Consider the following 22,306-nt stretch of genomic DNA (forward strand, 5'->3'; position numbering starts at 1 on the left):
GTGACATAAATTTGAACTCGATACGTGAACCCGTGCCCCAGAAAACAACAGTTGGGCGGTGGGAAACAGAATGATCCTATATGGGTTGCGTGTTTACACGCTGAGGCACTGAACGCTAATAAATTAATAATAATCCATATTTGCGAAATAAAAGTTGCGAAACACCTGCTGTAGTAGCGAAATGTTACCACAGAATGATGGCTAGGTCTGCGTGAGAGGTAAGGCTCTGCTGTATCATTTTGCTCGCAGGATCTTCTTAGTAAACTCGGTGTTGTCTTTACAGTGCTCTGTACATCATGAAAATAAACCTCATGTAAACATTTTACTACGTATTCTTCCGCGATTGCTGGAACCACACTGGATATCGTTTCACGTGCAGCGAAAGCAAGGCTGTCTCGACAACAGTCAAGTAGGTTAATCTTTTTGTGCTGTGTGTTGCGCATGCATGGGTTCCATGATGATAAGGGGCAACAGCTTTACCGGCGCATTTAACTTAGGCCGGTACTACACTATCAAATTTCTTTGTCCAATATCTTTGTCAAAGATTTTTTATAGTGTAATAGGGACTTTGTCAAATGTCGTCCAATATTTGATCAAATCTAGGGCCTCGCAGTATATTTGATCAAAGAAACCGCTTGTCTTCTGTTCACTGCAATGTGACATGTTACCACATGGAGCGCTAGCATCGCTGCAGCGTTCTGTCGTCTGTAGTGTTTTTATAACCATTGCCGGTAAATACAATTGGTGTGTGCCGACAACTACAAAATTAACAGAGATGTCTGAAGCTGATGAGGCGCTTTACAACGTGAGGCACCCGGAATACAAAAATAGATTAAGAAGATTGGAGACCTAACCTGACCTAACCTAACCCAACCTAACATAACCCTCTCCTGTAGCAAGGAATCGGAGTGTTATAGTGAGCCTGTCTTCTGAAGATGTAGCAGTTCTTAAGTGAACATTGTGCTTTGTGATATGAGGATACACTTCATTGAGCACATACAGAAATGTATGCTCATCCATTCTTAAGTAATTGGTGTACCACTTGACGTCTTCCACTGTAAGCTCACGTAACAAGTTTTGTTGAATGCTTTTATCGTGTCGTCGTAAAACCCACGGCTTCACCCAGATTAGATTCGTTTTTCGTTCCATAGATCCGTGCTGAGGAGATCCTCGTGGATGTGGAACATGTCGATTTTTTTAAGCTGAAATAACAACACTAATAGTATGAATAAATACAATACATCATTTGTTTCTATTAAAAATTTCGCCAATGGAGTAGAAGGAGTTGGCCAGTAGTAAGTCTTTCAGGCTTTTAAACTGATCTTTATTTCCAACTAAATTTTTTATGTTTGCTGTCAAATTATTGAAGATGAGTGTTCCTGAGTAGTGGACCCCTCTTTGAACTAAAGTAAGTGCTTTTAAGTCCTTGTGCAGATCAATTTTGTTCCTGGTATTGTATGTATGAACTGAGTTGTTTGTTGGAAAAAGAGATATATTATTTACGACAAATTTCATTAAGAAGCAAGTATACTGAGAGGCAGTAGTTAGTATACCCAGTTCTTTGAAGAGGTTTCTACAGGCCGTCCGTGAATTTACTCCACAAATAATACGTATTACACGCTTTTGGACCTTGAAAACTTTTGTTTGACTTTAAGATTTACCCCAAAATATTATCCCATATGACATTATGGAATGAAAGTATGCAAGCTTTTTCATTTTTATGTTGCCTATGTCTGCCAACACTCGAATTGCAAATACAGATTTGTTAAGGCCTTTCTGCAGTTCTGTGGTGTGCTCCTCCCAACTGAATTTATTATCAAGTTGTAATCCCAGGACTTTTGAGACTGTCAACATCGTATGTATGGTTCCATTTTCCCCCACTTCTTTTCCGCATGTGCACACAATGTAATTGGAGTACGTAGAACTGCTGCGGTTAATAACAAGTTGTTGTCAGCCATCTTGAACTTTGACGAAAAATTTGATGACAGTGTAATACCCCTTGTAGCGCTACGTCAAAGATCTTTGTCAAATATATTGGACGGAATATTGGATCACATCTTTGACAAAGAAATTTGATAGTGTAATACCGGCCTTAGGCATCACTGGCCAGCAACCTGGTCGAACTAAACTGCAGCGATGTTGAGCAGTTGCAGTGAAGACGCGACAAGAGATGAGCAGAGAGCCGCATTTTTGAGTTTCATTCAATTTTTAACCAGAGGGAAAGAATATATGGTAAAACTCATCTTCCCTAACATAGTATTGCATTTAAAAGCAAAAGAGATGCAAATTTCTGACTTAAGCAAGGGTGATTTTTCTGCATGGCATAAAAGCGCACTGCCGATTTCACATGCAGTTAAATACTGAAGCCGCTGAAAGCATTGCAGTGAGACGTCTGGTAACCTCTGAACTCTTTCCTTTCTGCATTTCACCCCTGCTACGTTGATAACGAGGCGATCAGGCAACGGAATCCCAAGCCACCAAAAAATTGGCGTTTCCTCCTCCTCCTCTTTCGTGACGTGCTGTTCTGCATTTCGCCATCGTTCGGCAGTGACGTGTCACGAAGCTTCGTGTGTTAGTTACAGTACGTTTGGCTGCTTAAGTGTGTTATTTCTCACGACAAATCCCCTAATGTGGCTGCAGATCAATTCTGATTGGTTCAGATGGCAGTGCTACGGTGACAACTGTAAAAATGCACCATTTCTACAGTGTTAACACTGTGGTTTGTGTGAGGCCACACCTGTTCTACAAAACAGTGGGCATATTCAAACCAAGATTATCTGATTTTTCTTTTTCATCCAAAAAAATTTGTGTAATGCTTTCTTAACTTCACAAATCTTCTACAATTTTTCATAAAATTTGGATAATTAAGAGTGTGTATTTGCAATGCGTAATTTTGTCTGCGCTATGCAATTAGAAACTAGAAGACATGCATTTCTCTTGGCAAAAATGACGGTTAAGCATCGCTTTATTGCCATATATTTGGCGAGTTTCATACTTCACTGATTTAGGTATTTAAATCGAATAAAAAAATTGTGTATCACAATTGGATTCCAACCACCGGCCGCCATCTTACAATTAATGTCGCTACCGATTACGCCACGCATTTAATATGAATACCGTTTTTTATGTTTAGTCGGGTGATGCTGAGGGAATTAGATTAGGAAATGAGACACTTAAAGTAGTAAAGGAGTTTTGCTATTTGGGGAGCAAAATAACTGATGATGGTCGAAGTAGAGAGAATATAAAATGTAGACTGGCAATGGCAAGGAAAGCGTTTCTGAAGAAGAGAAATTTGTTTACATCGAGTATAGATTTAAGTATCAGGAAGTCATTTCTGAAAGTATTTGTATGGAGTGTAGCCATGTATGGAAGTGAAACATGGACGGTAAATAGTTTGGACAAGAAGAGAATAGGAGCTTTCGATATGTGGTGCTACAGAAGAATGCTGAAGATTAGATGGGTAGATCACATAACTAATGAGGAAGTATTCAATAGGATTGGCGAGAAGAGAAGTTTGTGGCACAATTTGACCAGAAGAAGGGATTGGTTGGTAGGACATGTTCTGAGACATCAAGGGATCACCAATTTAGTATTGGAGGGCAGCGTGGAGGGTAAATATCGTAGAGGGAGACGAAGAGATGAATACAGTAAGCAGATTCAGAAGGATGTAGGTTGCAGTAGGTACTGGGAGATGAAGCAGCTTGCACAGGATAGAGTAGCATGGAGAGCTGCATCAAACCAGTCTCTGGACTGAAGACCACAACAACAACAACAAAATGTTTAGTACATACTTTTTCTCGAAAAACGTCATAGCTGATTTTTCTCTGCAGTCTTGTGAAAAAACATTAAGAACAACTTGTTGCTCGCCATTAACGGTGTTTCGCGCGCGTGTTTCACTACGAAGCAGAACGCAGCGTTATCCATTTTCAGGGTACGTATGAACTGCGAGACAATCAGAGCACAACTGGCGTTTACAAAGACTGTGACTGTACACAATTTTTGAAACAAAAAAATACGCGGCTAAAGGAAAAAATACGCAGCTAAAGCATGATTAAGAAAAACTTTGATGGCTGTTAATACCGGGTGATCAAAAAGTCAGTATAAATTAGAAAACTTAATAAACCACGGAATAATGTAGATAGAGAGGTAAAAATTGACACACATGCTTGGAATGACATGGGGTTTTATTGGAACAAAAAAGTTCACAAACTATCCCACAGATGGCGCTGGACAGCAAAACGTCAGGGACTGCCCATGACAATCGTGTATAAAAGGCGCTGTAATGAGAGAGAGAATCAGATGCGCCAGCAGTCGCAGCATGTTGACGTCACCTGAAAAGGCGCTTTTAGTGAAGCTGTATCATTGCGCGCGTCGTTTGATTCTGATCGTGTGCTCATCCACCACTTTCGTCACGCTTGGCCGCCCAGGTCCCCAGACCTCAGTCCGTGCGATTATTGGCTTTGGGGTTACCTGAAGTCGCAAGTGTATCGTGATCGACCGACATCTCTAGGGATGCCGAAAGACAACATCCGACGCCAATGCCTCACCATAACTCCGGACATGCTTTACAGTGCTGTTCACAACATTACTCCTCGACTACAGCTATTTTGAGGGATGATGGTGGACATATTGAGCATTTCCTATAAAGAACATCTTTATTTTGTCTTCTTTTGTTATGGTAATTATTGCTATTCTGATCAGATGAAGCGCCATCTGTCGGACATTTTTTTAACTTTTGTACTTTTTTGGTTCTAATGAAACTCCATGCCATTCCAAGCATGTGTGTCAATTTGTACCCCTCTATCTACATTATTCTCTGATTTATTCAGTTTTCAAATTTATACTGACTTTTTGATCACCCGGTACATCGGAATGTCTTAAAGTTTCATTTACAGTGATACTAATAAGATATACGTAAGTTCGACCTACTTCCAAGAGCGGAACACCACCAATGTACGAGAATTAGGTCTGCTTGACCAATCATCGCGCTGGTATTTGTTTAATCGTTCAAATGGCTCTGAGCACTATGAGACTAAACATCTGACGTCATCAGTCCCCTAGAACGGGGTGGCCCAGCGGTTCTAGGCGGTACGGTCGCAGGTTCGAATCCTGCCTCGGGCATGGATGTGTGTGATGTCCTTAGGTTAGTTAGGTTTAATTAGTTCTAAGTTCTAGGCGACTGATGACCTCAGAAGTTAAGTCCCATAGTGCTCAGAGCCATTTGAACCATATATGCTACAACATGGGTTCCGGGGAGAAATGCGCATCCGCAGATGATATTGCGAGCGCAGAAAAGCGCCATCAGAAGTAAGAGCGGCTTGGCTCAGACTCTGGTCGAAGCGTTCCGTGATTTTAACGCCGTATCCAGGTGGCGGTAGGCCTATATAATGTTATTCATGGCATTTGTGGGTAGTAATCTGGATTCTTTCAAGGGGAACAGCAGTATTGATTCAGAGAATACTACGGGATTAAAATTCGGAGGGAAAGAACGCCAATGAGAATATTGCTTAATGACGTTGCTATTCCATTGAAATTTGTGCAGCATCCTTTCATTTTCAGTTGGCTTCCAGTAGTGGTGAAAAATATGAGAACGCAAATTTTCAACTCGTGGTTGAAAAGCTAACTTCAGCGATATTTCTTTTATTCAGTAGTGGTACGTGTCATTATCGTAGGGGGGCCTTCTGTTGTGTGTTTATTACACCAATAGTGAAATTGTGTATTGAGTAACTATTGCTGATGCATTATAACATCTCCCACGTCGTTTCCAATGGTTTGCAGAGTTCGTCAGTCGGTCAGAATTTTCCTGGGGGGCGGATTGCTTCCTCCAAACCAAGAAGTCAGTATAAGTCATAAACTTGATTTATTTTTGAGTTATTAATGGAAGTTTACGTACGGTGTGATTCAAAACAAAATCCTGCAACTGAAGATAGGATCAAATAGTTGTTCATCTGATAAGGTAATTGACAGAGATTATCGATACAAGTTAATCTTGGCGTTTCTGTATGCTTAAGTTACGATTGGTGTTTGTTTACGTTCGACATTACTTGGTGTATGAATGTTGCATGTGTGTAGTAGCAGAAAGTTACCTAACAAATGTTCCACTTGCCGTGGCAGGTTATTCATTTCTTGCGCAGTGAGAGGAAAGTTACACGTACAGTCAAGAATGGTATGTAATACGTGTTAGGCCAGACGTCTCTTAAAGTGACAATTCGTGATGTTCAACCAGAGTAATTTAAATTCTTATCATTCGTGTAAGATTATACAAATTTTTAACTAAAGTTTGCTATTATCTTTGTTTCAGGTAAGGCACTACTCCAAGTCCAGTTTGAAAACAGGAAGTCTGCAGGTAATGACAACCGCAAATGCTGCCCTCATAAACTAACGCAACTGATGATTCAGCCTGTAGAGTCCTAACCAATATGCTGTGGTAGCACTTTTCGAGCGGTTTAACGAAGCATGAGAGACATAAGTTTAGGCTGTAACCCAAGTTTGGCTGTTTGCTTAGTTTCAGTGCAACAACTTGAAAATGAGTAGGCATGCACAAGTGGTCTGTAGTTTTTTTCTGTCTACTGACTGGTTTGATGCGGCCCGCCACGAATTCCTTTCCTGTGCTAACCTCTTCATCTCAGAGTAGCACTTGCACCCCACGTCCTCAATTATTTGCTTGACGTATTCCAATCTCTGTCTTCCTCTACAGTTTTTGCCCTCTACAGCTCCCTCTAGTACCGTGGAAGTCATTCCCTCATGTCTTAGCCGATGTCCTATCATCCTGTCCCTTCTCCTTATCAGTGTTTTCCACATATTCCTTTCCTCTCCGATTCCGCGTAGAACCTCCTCATTCCTTACCTTATCAGTCCACCTAATTTTCAACATTCGTCTATAGCACCACATCTCAAATGCTTCGATTCTCTTCTGTTCCGGTTTTCCCACAGTCCATGTTTCACTATCATACAATGCTGTACTCCAGACGTACATCCTCAGAAATTTCTTCCTCAAATTAAGGCCGGTATTTGAAATTAGTAGACTTCTCTTGGCCAGAAATGCCTTTTTTGCCATAGCGAGTCTGCTTTTGATGTCCTCCTTGCTCCGTCCGTCATTAGTTATTTTACTGCCTAGGTAGCAGAATTCCTTAACTTCATTGACTTCGTGGCCATCAATCCTGATGTTCTCATTTCTACTACTTCTCATTACCTTCGTCTTTCTCCGATTTACTCTCAAACCATACTGTGTACTTATTAGACTGTTCATTCCGTTCAGCAGATCATTTAATTCTTCTTCACTTTCACTCAGGATAGCAATGTCATCAGCGAATCGTATCATCGATATCCTTTCACCTTGTATTTTAATTCCACTCCTGAACCTTTCTTTTATTTCCATCATTGCTTCCTCGATGTACAGATTGAAGAGTAGGGGCGAAAGGCTACAGCCTTGTCTTACACCCTTCTTAATACGAGCACTTCGTTCTTGATCGTCCACTCTTATTATTCCCTCTTGGTTGTTGTACATATTGTATATGATCCGTCTCTCCCTATAGCTTACCCCTACTTTTTTTCAGAATCTCGAACAGCTTGCACCATTTTATATTGTCGAACGCTTTTTCCAGGTCGACAAATCCTATGAAAGGGTCTCGATTTTTCTTTAGCCTTGCTTCCATTATTAGCCGTAACGTCAGAATTGCCTCTCTCGTGCCCTTACTTTTCCTAAAGCCAAACTGATCGTCTCCTAGCGCATTCTCTATTTTCTTTTCCATTCCTCTGTATATTATTCTTGTAAGCAGCTTTGATGCATGAGCTGTTAAGCTGATTGTGCGATAATTCTCGCACTTGTCAGCTCTTGCCGTCTTCGGAATTGTGTGGATGATGCTTTTCCGAAAGTCAGATGGTATGTCGCCAGACTCATATATATTTTACACACCAACGTGAATAGTCGTTTTGTTGCCACTTCCCCCAATGATTTTGGAAATTCTGATGGAATGTTATCTATCCCTTCTGCCTTATTTGACCGTAAGTCCTCCAAAGCTCTTTTAAATTCCGATTCTAATACTGGATCCCCTATCTCTTCTAAATCGACTCCTGTTTCTTCTTCTATCACATCAGACAAATCTTCACCCTCATAGAGGCTTTCAATGTATTCTTTCCACCTATCTGCTCTCTCCTCTGCATTTAACAGTGGAATTCCCGTTGCACTCTTAATGTTACCACCGTTGCATTTTTTAGTGTCACCAAAGGTTGTTTTGACTTTCCTGTATGCTGAGTCTGTCCTTCCGACAATCATATCTTTTTCGATGTCTTCACATTTCTCCTGCAGCCATTTCGTCTTAGCTTCCCTGCACTTCCTATTCATTTCATTCCTCAGCGACTTGTATTTCTGTATTCCTGATTTTCCCGGAACATGTTTGTACTTCCTCCTTTCATCCATCAACTGAAGTATTTCTTCTGTTACCCATGGTTTCTTCGCAGCTACCTTCTTTGTACCTATGTTTTCCTTCCCAACGTCTGTGATGGCCCTTTTTAGAGATGTCCATTCATCTTCAACTGTACTGCCTACTGCGCTATTCCTTATTGCTGTATCTATAGCGTTAGAGAACTTCAAACGTATCTCGTCATTCCTTAGTACTTCCGTATCGCACTTCTTTGCGTATTGATTCTTCCTGACTAATGTCTTGAACTTCAGCCTACTCTTCATCACTACTATATTGTGATCTGAGTCTATATCTGGTCCTGGGTACGCCTTACAATCCAGTATGTGATTTCGGAATCTCTGTCTCACCATGATGTAATCTAATTGAAATCTTCCCGTATCTCCCGGCCTTTTCCAAGTATACCACCTCCTCTTGTGATTCTTGAACAGGGTATTCGCTATTACTAGCTGAAACTTGTTACAGAACTCAATTAGTCTTTCTCCTCTTTCATTCCTCGTCCCAAGCCCATATTCTCCTGTAACCTTTTCTTCTACTCCTTCCCCTACAACTGCATTCCAGTCGCCCATGACTATTAGATTTTCGTCCCCCTTTGCATACTGCATTACCCTTTCAATATCCTCATACACTTTCTCTATCTGTTCATCTTCAGCTTGCGGCGTCGGCATGTATACCTGAACTATCGTTGTCGGTGTTGGGTCTGCTGTCGATTCTGATTAGAACAACCCGGTCACTGAACTGTTCACAGTAACACACCCTCTGCCCTACCTTCCTATTCCTAACGAATCCTATACCTGTTATACCATTTTCTGCTGCTGTTGATATTACCCGATACTCATCTGACCAGAAATCCTTGTCTTCCTTCCACTTCACTTCACTGACCCCTACTATATCTAGATTGAGCCTCTGCATTTCCCTTTTCAGATTTTCTAGTTTCCCTACCACGTTCAAGCTTCTGACATTTCATGCCCCGACTCGTAGAACGTTATCCTTTTTTTGATTATTCAATCTTTTTCTCATGGTAACCTCCCCCTTGGCAGTCCCCTCCCAGAGATCCAAATGGGGGACTATTCCGGAATCTTTTGCCAATGGAGAGATCATCATGACACTTCTTCAATTACAGGCCACATGTCCTGTGGATAAACGATACGTGTCTTTAATGCAGTGGTTTCCATTGCCTTCTGCATCCTCATGTCGTTGATCATTGCTGATTCTTCCGCCTTTAGGGGCAATTTCCCATCCCTAGGACAAGAGAGTGCCCTGAACATCTATCCGCTCCTCCGCCCTCTTTGGCAAGGCCGTTGGCAGAATGAGGCTGACTTCTTATGCCGGAAGTCTTCGGCCGCGAATGCTGATTATTTATCAAAATTGAGGCAGTGGCGGGGATCGAACCCGGGACCGAAGACGTTTTTTGATTATGAATCAATGACGCTACCCCTAGACCACGGTCTGTAGTAGTGACTGCAAAATAAAAGAATGTTTCTCCTGAGAGCGTTTACTAACAAGGAAACCTCTTCATCGCACCCCCTTTCAGATTTAGTTATAAGTTGGCACAGTGGATAGGCCTTGAAAAACTGAACACAGATCAATCAAGAAAACAGGAAGAAGTTGTGTGGAACTATGAAAACAATAAGCAAAATATACAAACTGAGTAGCCTATGTGTGACATGTGCAACATCAAGGAGAGTTAGAAATCAGAGGCACCGTGGTCCCGTGGTTAGCGTAAGCAGCAGTGGAACGCGAGATCCTTGGTTCACCCCTCCCTCGAGTGAAAATTTTTATTTCTTTTTTTTCGCAGTTATGATCTGTCCGTTCGTTCATTGACGTCTCTGTGTTTTGCGACCGCACCGCAAAACCGTGCGATTAGTAGACGAAAGGACGTGCCTCTCCAATGGGAACCGAAAACATTTGTTCGCAAGGTCATAGGTCATCCGATTCCTCCACAGGAAAACACGTCTGATATATTCTATACGACACAGGTGACGGCATGTGCGTCACATGACAGGAATGTGTTGTCGACCTACCTAACTTGTACACTTGGCGAATGGGTAAAAAGATTCTTCTACCTTGCCCGGTTTAGGTTTTCTTGTGGATGTGATAATCACTCCCAAAGAAGTGATGAAGCCATAAGAGTTTGTCACATAAACTGCAACAAATGACTCCAACAGTCGCACAGTTTTCCCTGTGCTCTGACAAAACATATGATTTTAACATTTTCAAATTTTTCCGTGTATAGACCGTCAAATCCTGCATATGTCCAAGCAAATCTGAACATGTCTTGGAATTTTGGAGAGCGAAGTTGATTGTGTGTGTGTGTGCCTGAACTTTGATAATTGTCTGAAAATAAAAAATTAAAATTTTCACTCGGGGGAAGATTCGAACCAAGGACCTCTGGTTCCACAGCTGCTCACGCTAACCAGAGGACCACAGCGCTACTACGGTAGTACTAACCTTAATAGTATACATGTTGAGCATGGACTACTCAGTTTTTATATTTTGCTTATTTTTTTCATAGTCCCACACAACTTCTTCCTGTTTTCTCGAGTGATCTGTGTTCAGTTTTTCAAGGCCTATCCACTGTGCCAACTTAAACTAAGTCTGAGGGGGGGTGCGATGGGGAAGTGGAGGTTCCCTTGTAAGGATTCTGTATTTATATTACGCGTCTAGTTTCGAGTGTTAAAGCTTCATTTTCGACGCTGTCTACCTGGGCCTGCACTGACAGTGCCTGATCTCGATAATCAACATCGAAGTTGCAACACATGCTTTATAAATGTTTGCAGGCCGTTGTAGTACATTGTGTGACTCTCCACTGTCTCGAAATCTGAATAGTAAACCTGTCCGTGATGCACGAGGCTTGTGTTGTAGCGCCTGCCACTGGGAGTTCGCCGAGCAACTCCGTAACGCTGTCGCGCCGACTGAGTACTGAGATGAAGAGGTTGTCAGAACGGAGGAGTCGGTGGCGAACCGCTTCGAACCAGTTAGAAGAATGACGACTTCAAAAATAAAAGAAATTAATACTTTACGCATACTAGCCTTTGTACGGTAGGTGCAAGCGCCGTGTTTGGCACACTCGGTGCTAACCCTATAGGCACAGAAGCTGGCGTCCGACGGTGCGTGTCGCGTGTTTTGGTGCGAGCAGCTGCTCACGTGGCGCGTCGTGGGGGGGCGGGTGACGACACGGCCGCAGCGACAGACGGACGGCCGTGTAACCACGACCGCAGGGGGACGTGTTTGCCGGGCACAGGTTTCTAGACTGCCTTTTTCTGCCTTCGCCCTGTTCGCCTCATCTGAGCACCCACATTTCACTCCACTCCACCACACACCACACTGCGACAGCGTTCCAAGCTCTGCGCCAGTTAATTGTACGAAACATCTACCTGCGGAAGAATCATTGTCGATAGTGCCGCGGTGTACGGTAGGGTGTCAAAATTCGATGACTGTAGGAAGATACGACGTAGACAAAATTTCAAGTTGCTGTGATAAGTGACACCCAGCTCTAGAACTGGAAAAATTTAAATTAAAGAGGATTAGTTTTTTTTTTAATTTTTGGCCATGATGTACTAAAATCACCTAGCACCTCTGTTTCACACATCTTCGCGATAGTTTCACCTACTGTAGAGTGCCTTACATACACTATCTGATCAAAAGTATCCGGACACCCCCTAAAACATAAGTTTTTCATATTAACTGCATTGTGCTGCCGCCTACTGCCAGGTACTCCATATCAGCGACCTCAGTAGTCATCAGACATGGTGAGAAAGCAGAGTCTGGCGCTCCGCCGAACTCACAGACTTACAGCGTGGTCAGGTGATTAGGTGTCACTTGTGTCATACGTCTGTACGCGAGATTTCCACACTCCTAAACATCCCTAGGTCCACTGTTTCCGATGTGACAGTGGAGACGTTAAGGGACACGTACAGCACAAAAGCGTACGGGCCGACCTCGTCTGTTGACTGACAGACCGCCAACAGTTGAAGAGGGTGGTAATGTGTAATAGGCAGACATCTATCCAGACCAAAACACAGGAATTACAAACTGCACCAGGATTCATTGAAAGTACTAAGACGGTTAGGCGGGAGGTGAGAAGACGTGGATTTCATGGTCGAGCGGCTGCTCATAAGCCACACATCACAACAGTAAATCCCAAACAACACTTCGCTCGGTGCAAGGAGCGTAAACATTGGACGACTGAACAGTGGAAAAACGGTGTCTGGAGTGACCAATCACGGGACACCATGTGGTGATCCGATGGCAAGGTGTGGGTGTGACGAATGCCCGGTGAACGTCATCTGCCAGCGTGTGTAGTGCCAACAGTAAAATTCGGAGGCGGTGGTGTTATGGTGTGGTCGTGTTCTCCTCAGTGCAGCACTCCGTGAAGAATGGGCTGCCATTCCCCAAGAAACCTTCCAGCACCTGATTGAACGTAAGCCTGCGAGAGTGGAAGCTGTTATCAAGGCTAAAGGTGGGCCAACACCGATTTAATTCCAGCATTACCGATGGAGGGCGCCACGAACTTTTAAGTCATTTTCAGCCAGCTATAGTGTATATAGAGTGTAATAGCTGTAAGGACAGATATTTCTGTTAGCGACTGAGGACAGTGTACTGGAAAACATTACGTCACGATTTACGCCATTTGGGGAATAATAATTCCAGCTACCAGATGTATTAGGTTGGTTAGTACCTCTTAGTACATGCGGCAAGAGCTAGCCATTCTTATTTTCCGCTGTGCGAAAGGTCAGTTGTTGAATTGTGGATGCGTCGACGCACGACGGTTCTTCTGTAATGACTTATGGCCATGCGGTAAACATCGGATAGTTAAATAGGTGACGCGTTTGTGGAAAGATTGCCTGACAAAGAGAAATAACATGGTTACGGTCTGTGTAGATACTAATGCATCACATATAAAAGTATCTACACCTGGACTTGAGACACACACACACACACACACACACACACACACACACACACACACACATATTACGTATACAGGGACCTTCCATTTTCTCCTCTTTCGATTATCGAGTTCATAAAGTACTATGTACCTAGTTTAAGTAGGCTGTTGAGGTTTTTATGTTGGTAACGCCACGTAGCGCTCTGTATGAAAATCGCTGACAGCGCTGTGTGCAGTCTTTAGCTGGTTGGACTCATTGTTGGACTATTCGCTATTGTAGCGTTGCGCAGTTGGAGGTGAGCCGCCAGTGGATGTGGGGAGAGAGATGGCGGAGTTTTGAGAGCGCACGATCTGGACGTGTGTCCGTCAGAAAAAGAAATTTGTAAAGATGGATGTCATGAATTGATAGATATTATATATGTGATGACTTTTGAAGGTAAATACATTGTTTGTTCTCTATCAAAATCTTTCATTTGCTAACTATGCCTATCAGTAGTTAGCGCCTTCAGTATTAGAATCTTTTATTTAGCTGGCAGTATTGGCGCTCGCTGTATTGCAGTAGTTTGAGTAACGAAGATTTTGTGAGATGAGTTGATTCTTGAAAGTAATAGGTTATTGTTAGTCACGGCCATTCTTTCCTAGGGATTATTGAAAGTCAGATTGCATTGCGCTAAAATTATTGTGTGTCGGTTTAGTGATGATCAGATTAAGTAGAGAGAGAATTGTCTGAGTACGTTCACTTTTGCTCAGCTGTTTCAAAATAAAATAACGCAGAAGTTTACCAGCACCGTCATTCATAATTTTTTCAGAGGGGACATTTCACTAGGTATAAAACTGTAAATTTGTAAAAAACTGACGGGCTAGTCAATAATTAACACATGGAAAGTACAGGCCAAATGTAGCTAAGAATCTCCAACAAACATGGGTCCATAAATCAACCGCTGAAGAGGTATCGCATTAACTCAAGTTGGGAACCATCAGCAAACGCCCCATATGCCGCGGTATTTACGCTGGTACCTCAAGGTCTGTGATCGACACTCTGTTTACGCATGCGCAACTAGTCACCTTCCCCTCCTCCGTGCACAGTACCGTACTGACCTCTCAGTGAGTTACAGACGTGATGGCACCGTGGACAGAGTTTACACCAATGAAGAGTAGGCTGACGTGCGGTTCACGTATGGCGAAGCGAATGGCGGTGCCCTCGAGGCTGCGCGACTGCATGAAGAAGCTATTCCTGTTCGCAGGCGGCCCGACACGTGTACATTTAGCCGGTTACATCAGCGCCGTAGAGAAACCGGCAGTTTCGCACATCACGTACGAGAAGGTCGACCCAGATCCACTACAACCGATGTCCACAAAAGGGTGTTACGCATTGTACACGAACGTCCGAGTACTTAAAGTGGGAGGACTGCTTACCCAAGAGCGTGTCCCTAGTCGAGGCAGTGTGTGGCGGATTTTGCATCGAAAGGTAGTCTATGCGTATCACGTCCAGCGAGTGCAGATTCCCCTCCAAGATATTATTTCTGCCAACGGGTGCAAGAACAGTGTACCCTGAATCCCCTGTTTGTAAGCAGCATTCTGTTCACGGATGAGTCTAGATTTACCCGTGACGGAATTTATAACTACCGTAACTGTTACTAGGATAATCCCAAAAGTAAGGTCTCCTATTTTTTTTTTATAAGTGCATAGACCTGTTTATTTCTTCAATGGCTTACATCACTTTACAGCTTGAACATTTAGCTATTTTTCGAAATAATCATCATTTCTGTCGATGCATTTTTGTAGGCACTGTGGCAGTTTTTGTATGCCCATGCCAGCTCCCCGCCATGCTGTTCAGAAAGTTATGAACCTCTTCTTTCACCTCGTCGTCGGAGCTGAATCGCTGCGACCACAATTAACGCTGACAGGTACTGTGAAAAAACTCAAACGGGCAATTTAGAACCGGAGAAGAGGAATGTTGAGCAAGGGCGTACACATTCTCCATGACAACTCTCGCCCACACATCGCTCGGCAAACCGTTGCCCTTCTGCAACAGTTTCTGTGGAACACAATCACCCAGCCACCCTATAGTCCTGACTTGGCGGCCAGTGACTATCACCTCTTCCCTAGGTTAAAAGAACATTTGGCCGGAAAGCGGTTCAGCTCCGACGACGAGGTGAAAGAAGAGGTGCACAACTTTCTGAACGGCATGGCGGCGAGCTGGAATGACCTGGACATAACAAAAACTGCCACAGCGTCTACAAAAATGCATCGACAGAAATGGTGATTATGTCGAAAAATAACTAAACGTTCAAGCTGTAAACTGATGTAAACCATTGCAGAAATAAACAGGTCTATGTACCGATAAAAAAAATAGGAGACCTTACTTTTGGGATTACCATCGTACACACACACACACACACACACACACACACACACACACACAGAGAGAGAGAGAGAGAGAGAGAGAGAGAGAGAGAGAGAGAGAGAGAGTGTGTGTCTGTAAGCTAGAGACAGTGGTCATGTATGTGTGACCTTCGTCTGCATGAACGTGTGTTTGTGTTTATTTTTGGAAGAAAACGTTCTCACCGAAATCTTACATCTTCAGTAGTCTCTCTCTCTCTCTCTCTCTCTCTCTCTCTCTCTCTTTTTCGGTCTGCGATGCAACGTTTCCGCTGTATGGTGAGTGGCTATCTATCCTTTTCATACATTGTCATTAATCCATCCTCGATTTTTCCGTTGCCCAATTTCACTGAGAATTTCGAACATCTTGCACCATTTTATGCTGTCAAACGCTTTTTTTCTGGTCGACAAACACTATGAGCAGCTCTTGATCTCCCTGAAGAATGGTGGTCAAGGCGCCAAGAATGGCTGTGTCGTGCTTTTATCTTTCCGCAAATAAAACTGATCGTCGTCTAACAGATCCTCAGTTAAATTGTCAGCCCCAATAGATAAGTGTGGTTTATTGGCTAGGTGAGAATCCCTTACGCTTGCGACAGCCAACTGGACCTCATGTGTGTACGATTGTGAAATACATTGGGGCTGAGCGTTAAGGCAACGAGGCATGTTGAAAGAAAGCACTTTGGAATTTATAGAGGATTACAGGGAAAGAGAAGTGATACGGAATGCGGCTTCTAAAGATTATTTGAATAAAAAATTGAAATGTGATGGCCTGAGCGTCAAGTACTAGATAAAGTCTTCGATCGTATCTCTCTAAAAAAATAAGATAAGTCTCGAAGCAGGAAAACGGAGAACAAGAACCCTACAAATGTATGAAACGTGCATATGAAGACTGTAGACGTGTAGTCATGTTACGACGACTTAATAGCACAGCAGTTATGGGCATCTGAACAAAATAAAAGATGCGGTAGATGGAGCTCCTCAACAAACTACTACAAATAAAGACTGAAGGACATGGATGATGCAAAAAATCAAAATGGGAAAACACAACCCCCGTTCTGTTGGATTCTGGCGTCTATGACCTGCCCGAATCTGTCTGGTCTGAAGATGTTTAGCTATTTGATTGAAACATTTATAAAATAAAAAGGGATGACGTATTCAAAATCACCGCAGTCATGGACTGTGGGGCTGGTCCCGGCGGAGGTTCGAGTCCTCCTTCGGGTATAGGTGTGTGTGTGTGTGTGTGTGTGTGTGTGTGTGTGTGTGTGTGTGTGTGGTTTTAGGTTAAATAGTGTGTAAGCTTAGGGACTGATGACCTTAGCAGTTAAGTCCCATAAGATTTCACACACATTTGAACATATTCAAAGTCAGTTAATCTTCAGATAAGGACTAAGAATCCCCCATGAAATAATTACTGAAACGATCTGCTTTGAAATGAGAAGTAAATAGCTGAGTGTGGTATGTAAGTTGCAGGCTGGCACTTACCGGAATGTTTTGTCAGCTTTATCGCTGCAACTTGCCGATCAGAAAATCTAGAACCTCACTTGTGACCTCCTGGAATCTGCAAACAAGGCGTCGCCGTAACTTTGTATTTCCCGTACTTCTATTATTTAGATACTTCTCTACCCATAGTCGCTTTGTTCTGTTTTTCTGTCGACTTTCATCACAACAAACGCAGCGCAAATTGTTGAGGAAAGAAATGGATGCGTAGCTGACTACTTGAACAGTGAGGCAACGTGTGGACACAAGAAGGCTCATGTATGGACGGCCGGAGTGGCCGAGCGGTTCAAGGCGCTTCAGTCCGGAACCGCGCGACCGCTACGTAGCAGGTTCGAATCCTGCCTCGGGCATGGATGTGTGTGATGTTCTTAGGTTAGTTAGGTTTAAAGTAGTACTAAGTTCTAGGGGACTGATGACCTCAGATGTTAAGTCCCATAGTGCTCAGAGCCATTTCCACTAGTGTTTGTGCTTCTTTTTGTTACCGTGCGTCGGGGAGTGGCACGAGGAAACAGGCATCGTGTGGACATACTTCCAAGGTTTAATCCTTTCAGTCCCAAGTGGATAAATTTCAAAATTTTTCGTGAAATTGACCTTTACCACCATAGCAAGCAACGGATACAAGAAGAAATTGCCAAAAAATAAAAAGAAATGTTTTGAGGTGGCGGTTTGTCTTTGGAGTCACTGGGGCATAGTTGCCAAAATGGTTCAAATGGCTCTGAGCACTATGGCACTTAACTTTTGAGGTCATCAGTACCCTAGAACTTACAAGGGAACCTCCCCATTGCACTCCCCTCAGATTTAGTTATAAGTTGGCATAGTGGATGGGCCTTGAAAAACTGAACGAAGATCAATCGAGAAAACAGGAAGAAGTTGTGTGGAACTATGAAAAAATAAGCAAAATATACAAACTCAGTAGTCCATGCGCAAGATAGGCAACATCAAGGACAAGGTCTGCTCCGGAGCGCCGTGGTCCCGTGGTTAGCGTGAGCAGCTGCGGCACAAGGGGTCCTTGGTTCAAGTCTCCCATCGCGTGAAAATTTTAATTTTTTTATTTTCAGTTTGTGACAAACTCTTATGTTTTCATCACTTTTTTGGGAGTGATTATCACATCCACAAGAAAACCTAAATCGGGCAAAGTAGAAGAATCTTTTTACCCATTCGCCAAGTGTACAAGTTAGGTGGGTCGACAACATATTCCTGTCATGTGACGCACAAGCCGTCACCAGTGTCGTATACAATATATCAGACGTGGTTTCCTGTGGAGGAATCGGTTGACCTGTGACCTTGCGGTCAAATGTTTTCGGTTCCCATTGGAGAGGCACGTCCTTTCGTCTACTAATCGCACGGTTTTGCGGTGCGGTCGCAAAACACAGACACTAAACTTATTACAGTGAACAGAGACGTCACTGCTCGAACTGACAGATCATAACTTTGCGAAAATAAAGAATGTAATCTTTTCACTCGAGGTGGGATTTGAACCAAGGACTTCTCGTTCCGCAGCTGCTCACGCTAACCACGGGACCACGGCGCTTCTGTGCTAACATTAGCCTTCGTGTTGTGTATCTTCCGCATGGACTACTCAGTTTGTATATTTTGCTAATTTTTTTCATAGTTCAACTTCTTCCTGTTTTCTCGATTGATCCGTGTTCAGTTTTTCAAGGCGTATCCACTCTGCCAACTTATAACTAAATCTGAGGGGGGTGCGATGGGGAGGTTCCCTTGTTAGAAGTACTTAAACCTAAGGACATAAAACACATCCATGCCCGAGGCAGGATTCGAACCTGCGACCGTAGTGGTCGCGCGGTTCCAGACTGTAGCGCTCGTCCACACCGGCCGGCTGTCCGCGACAAGGCAAGGCCTCACTGGAGAGCAGCTCACATAACGTCACTGGACTGGTCTTCCTCACCTGCCAAACAGCCCGGATCTCGCACCTTTCGAATTCCATCTGCATCGGCTAGTGGAGGACCCACACCGCGGAAAGCAGTGCTGGGATGCTGGGGAAGCTGTTGCTGCAGCAAGGGCTGGCTCCAGCGTCGACCAGTAGTGTGTTACCATGCCGGCATACAGGCGCTCCCAGTAAAGTGGCATAAGACCATCGCACTGAACGTAGATTTTGTTGATTCAAACGGCTCTAAGCGCTATGGAACTTGACATCTGAGGTCATCAGACTTACTAGAACTATTGAAACCAACCTCACCGAAGGACATCACACACAACCATGCCCGAGGCAGGATTCGAACCTGCGACCGTAGAAGCAGCGCGGTTCCGGACTGAAGTGCCTAGGACCGCTCGGTCACAGCGGCCGGCTGGATTGTCGGAAAGTAGGGTTTTATAGCCAGAGGTGTTGGGAATAACTTGATGTATTGTAATCCTGCATAAAACGAACCTCCTCGTAGAAAAAAAAGGTATTACATTAGTTAGTAATAGATAACAAAATCCCCGTTAACTGCACTCGTCTTAATGTTACAGAAAAAAACAAAAATGATTTCTGAAACCTATGAAATGGTACAGGTAATATCGCTACGTGTGTAACTATACACACTGAGCGCCAAAGAAACTGATATAGGCATGGGTATCCAAATACAGACTCATTTAAACAGGCAGAATACAGTGCTGCGGTCGGCAGCGCCTATATAGGACAAGAAGTGTCTGGCGCAGTTGGTAGATCGGTTGCTACTGCTACAATGTGTGGCGAAATAAATAAAAAAAGCCAGAGAATCTGTCCTGTCAGCGGTCGCCAGTGTGGCGAAATAAATAAAAAAAAAAATTTATTGGTTTTTTGAAAAGAGGAAAAATTACGGACGTGGAACTGTAACTTTAGAATTTTTGAAGGGCTTTTTTACGGACTGTATTGACCGGCTTGAATGCGGACAAATTCGGTGCTGCGTGAAATATGCCTGTAATATAATTTACCATTTCGATTAATTACATTTTGAATTCTACGTCATTGTTGATTTAATCAGAGTTCTCACCTTCTGCCACAATATTAATTCGTTAGTCGCCATCGGTGTTCTTCTCTTTGTTGACCGTGTGTATCTTCCTAAGTCGCCATCGGTTCACTTCACGAAGACGGTGGAAACCAAGGAATACAATGCTACGTTGCTTTAAATAATTATCGTAACACTTCGATACTTCTCACTATTTTTTATTCACAACACAATAAGACTCGCTGTGCTCGTCGCACAAACCATAATTACTAACTATATGGCTGCCTTTCCGCACAGTCCAAAAATCACGTCCATCCTCCACAAGGCAACAATCGAAAGTGTATCTTAGCTCCTTCTTGGAGTATGAAACAAAAGAGAATCCAATGTGAACATTACAAAGATTATAATCTACATGCCACTCAATTTAATCTTTGGCGCAGCTTTTAAGGTATTGTATGTCTCTGCGTCGGAATGTGTCATTACAAATGGCAGGTTATCAATATTTAAGTGAGTTTGAACGTGGTGTTATAGTCGGCGCACGAGCGATGGGACACAGAATCTGAGGCAGCAATGGAGTGGGGATTTTCCCGTACGACCATTTCACGAGTGTACCGTTAATATTAGGAGTCCGGTAAAACATCAAATATCAGACACCGCTGCGGGCGGAAAAAGATCCGGCTAGAACGGGAGAAACGGCGACTGAAGAGAATCGTTCAACATGACAGAAGAACAACCCTTCCGCGAATTGCTGCAGATTTCAATGCTGGGCCATCAACAAGTGTCTGCGTGCGAACCATTCAACCAAACATTATCGATATGGGCTTTAGGAGCCGAAGGGCCAATCGTGTTCCCTCGATGACTGCACGACACGAAGCTTTACTCCTCGTCTGGGCCTGTCAACACCTACATCGGATTGTTGATGACTGGAAACATGTTCCGTAGTCGAACGAGTCTCGCTTCAATTTGTATCGAGCGGATGGACGTGTATCGGTATGAAGACAACCTCATGAATCCATGCAGCCTGCATGTCACCAGGGGACTGTTCGAGCTGGTGGAGGCTCTGTAATGGTGTGGGGCGTGTGCTGTTGGAGAGATATGGGACCTCTGATACGTCTGGATAATACTGTGACAGGTGACACGTAGGTAAGCATCCTATCTGATCACCTGCGTCCATTGATGTCCATTGTGCTTTCCGACGGACTTCGGCATTTCCAACAAGACAATGCGACACCCCACACGTCCAGAATTGCTAGAATGGCTCCAGGAACACTGTTATGAGTTTAGACACTCCTACTGGCCACCAAACTCCCCAAACATGAACATGATTGAGGACGTCTGGGATGCCTTGCAGCGTGCTGTTCATAAGAGATCTCCACCCTCTTGTACTCTCACGGATTTATGGACAGCCCGGTAGGATTCATGGTGTCAAGTTCCTCAAGCATTGCTTCAGACATTAGTCGAGTCCATGGGACGTCGCGTTGAGGCACTTCCGCGAACTCTCGGGGGCCCTACACGATATTAGGCAGGTGTACCAGTTTCTTTGGCTCTTCAGTGTAGTAGAAGCCCATTTGTGGATGAGAGGAATCGATGCACTTTGATAATGGACTTACTGGAATGACAGACAGACAGACAGACGGACAGTCAGGAGGTTATTTCGTACGATCGTATGTAGAAGAGGGTGGGAGGGAGAGAAAGGTTGTGTGTGTGTGTGTGTGTGTGTGTGTGTGTGTGTGTGTGTGTGTGTGTGTGTGTGTGTGTGAGAGAGAGAGAGAGAGAGAGAGAGAGAGAGAGACGGTGGTGGGGTGGGGGAGGAGGGGGTAGCAGTCTGCTGACGGCGACGTGTGAAGCGGAGCTAGTGTGTGTGACAGGCTGCACTCACTCCCACACAAACGGTCGAGGCTTTGACGTAAGCACGGTGCTTACGTACTCTCTGCAGCTGCCGCACGCGCCCTGTCCTGAAGACGTGTGTTCAGCGAACAGCGGCCGAATCTCGGACAACGTGACGGGGTAATAACTCTGTGCGCTCGCGTAATCTGTGTGCAACGTGGTAGGTAAGCAAGCAGCGCGTGCGGTGTGGTCGTGATGGGTGTCCTATCGCGGGAGAGCGCTACCACTGCAGTACAGGCACAACAACTACTAGGGCAGTACAGCGTGCAGTGACTTCTCAGTAGACACTTTTTGTTTCTTGCG

This window comes from Schistocerca piceifrons, chromosome 11, assembly GCF_021461385.2.
Source record: "Schistocerca piceifrons isolate TAMUIC-IGC-003096 chromosome 11, iqSchPice1.1, whole genome shotgun sequence".
Taxonomy (NCBI): domain Eukaryota; kingdom Metazoa; phylum Arthropoda; class Insecta; order Orthoptera; family Acrididae; genus Schistocerca; species Schistocerca piceifrons.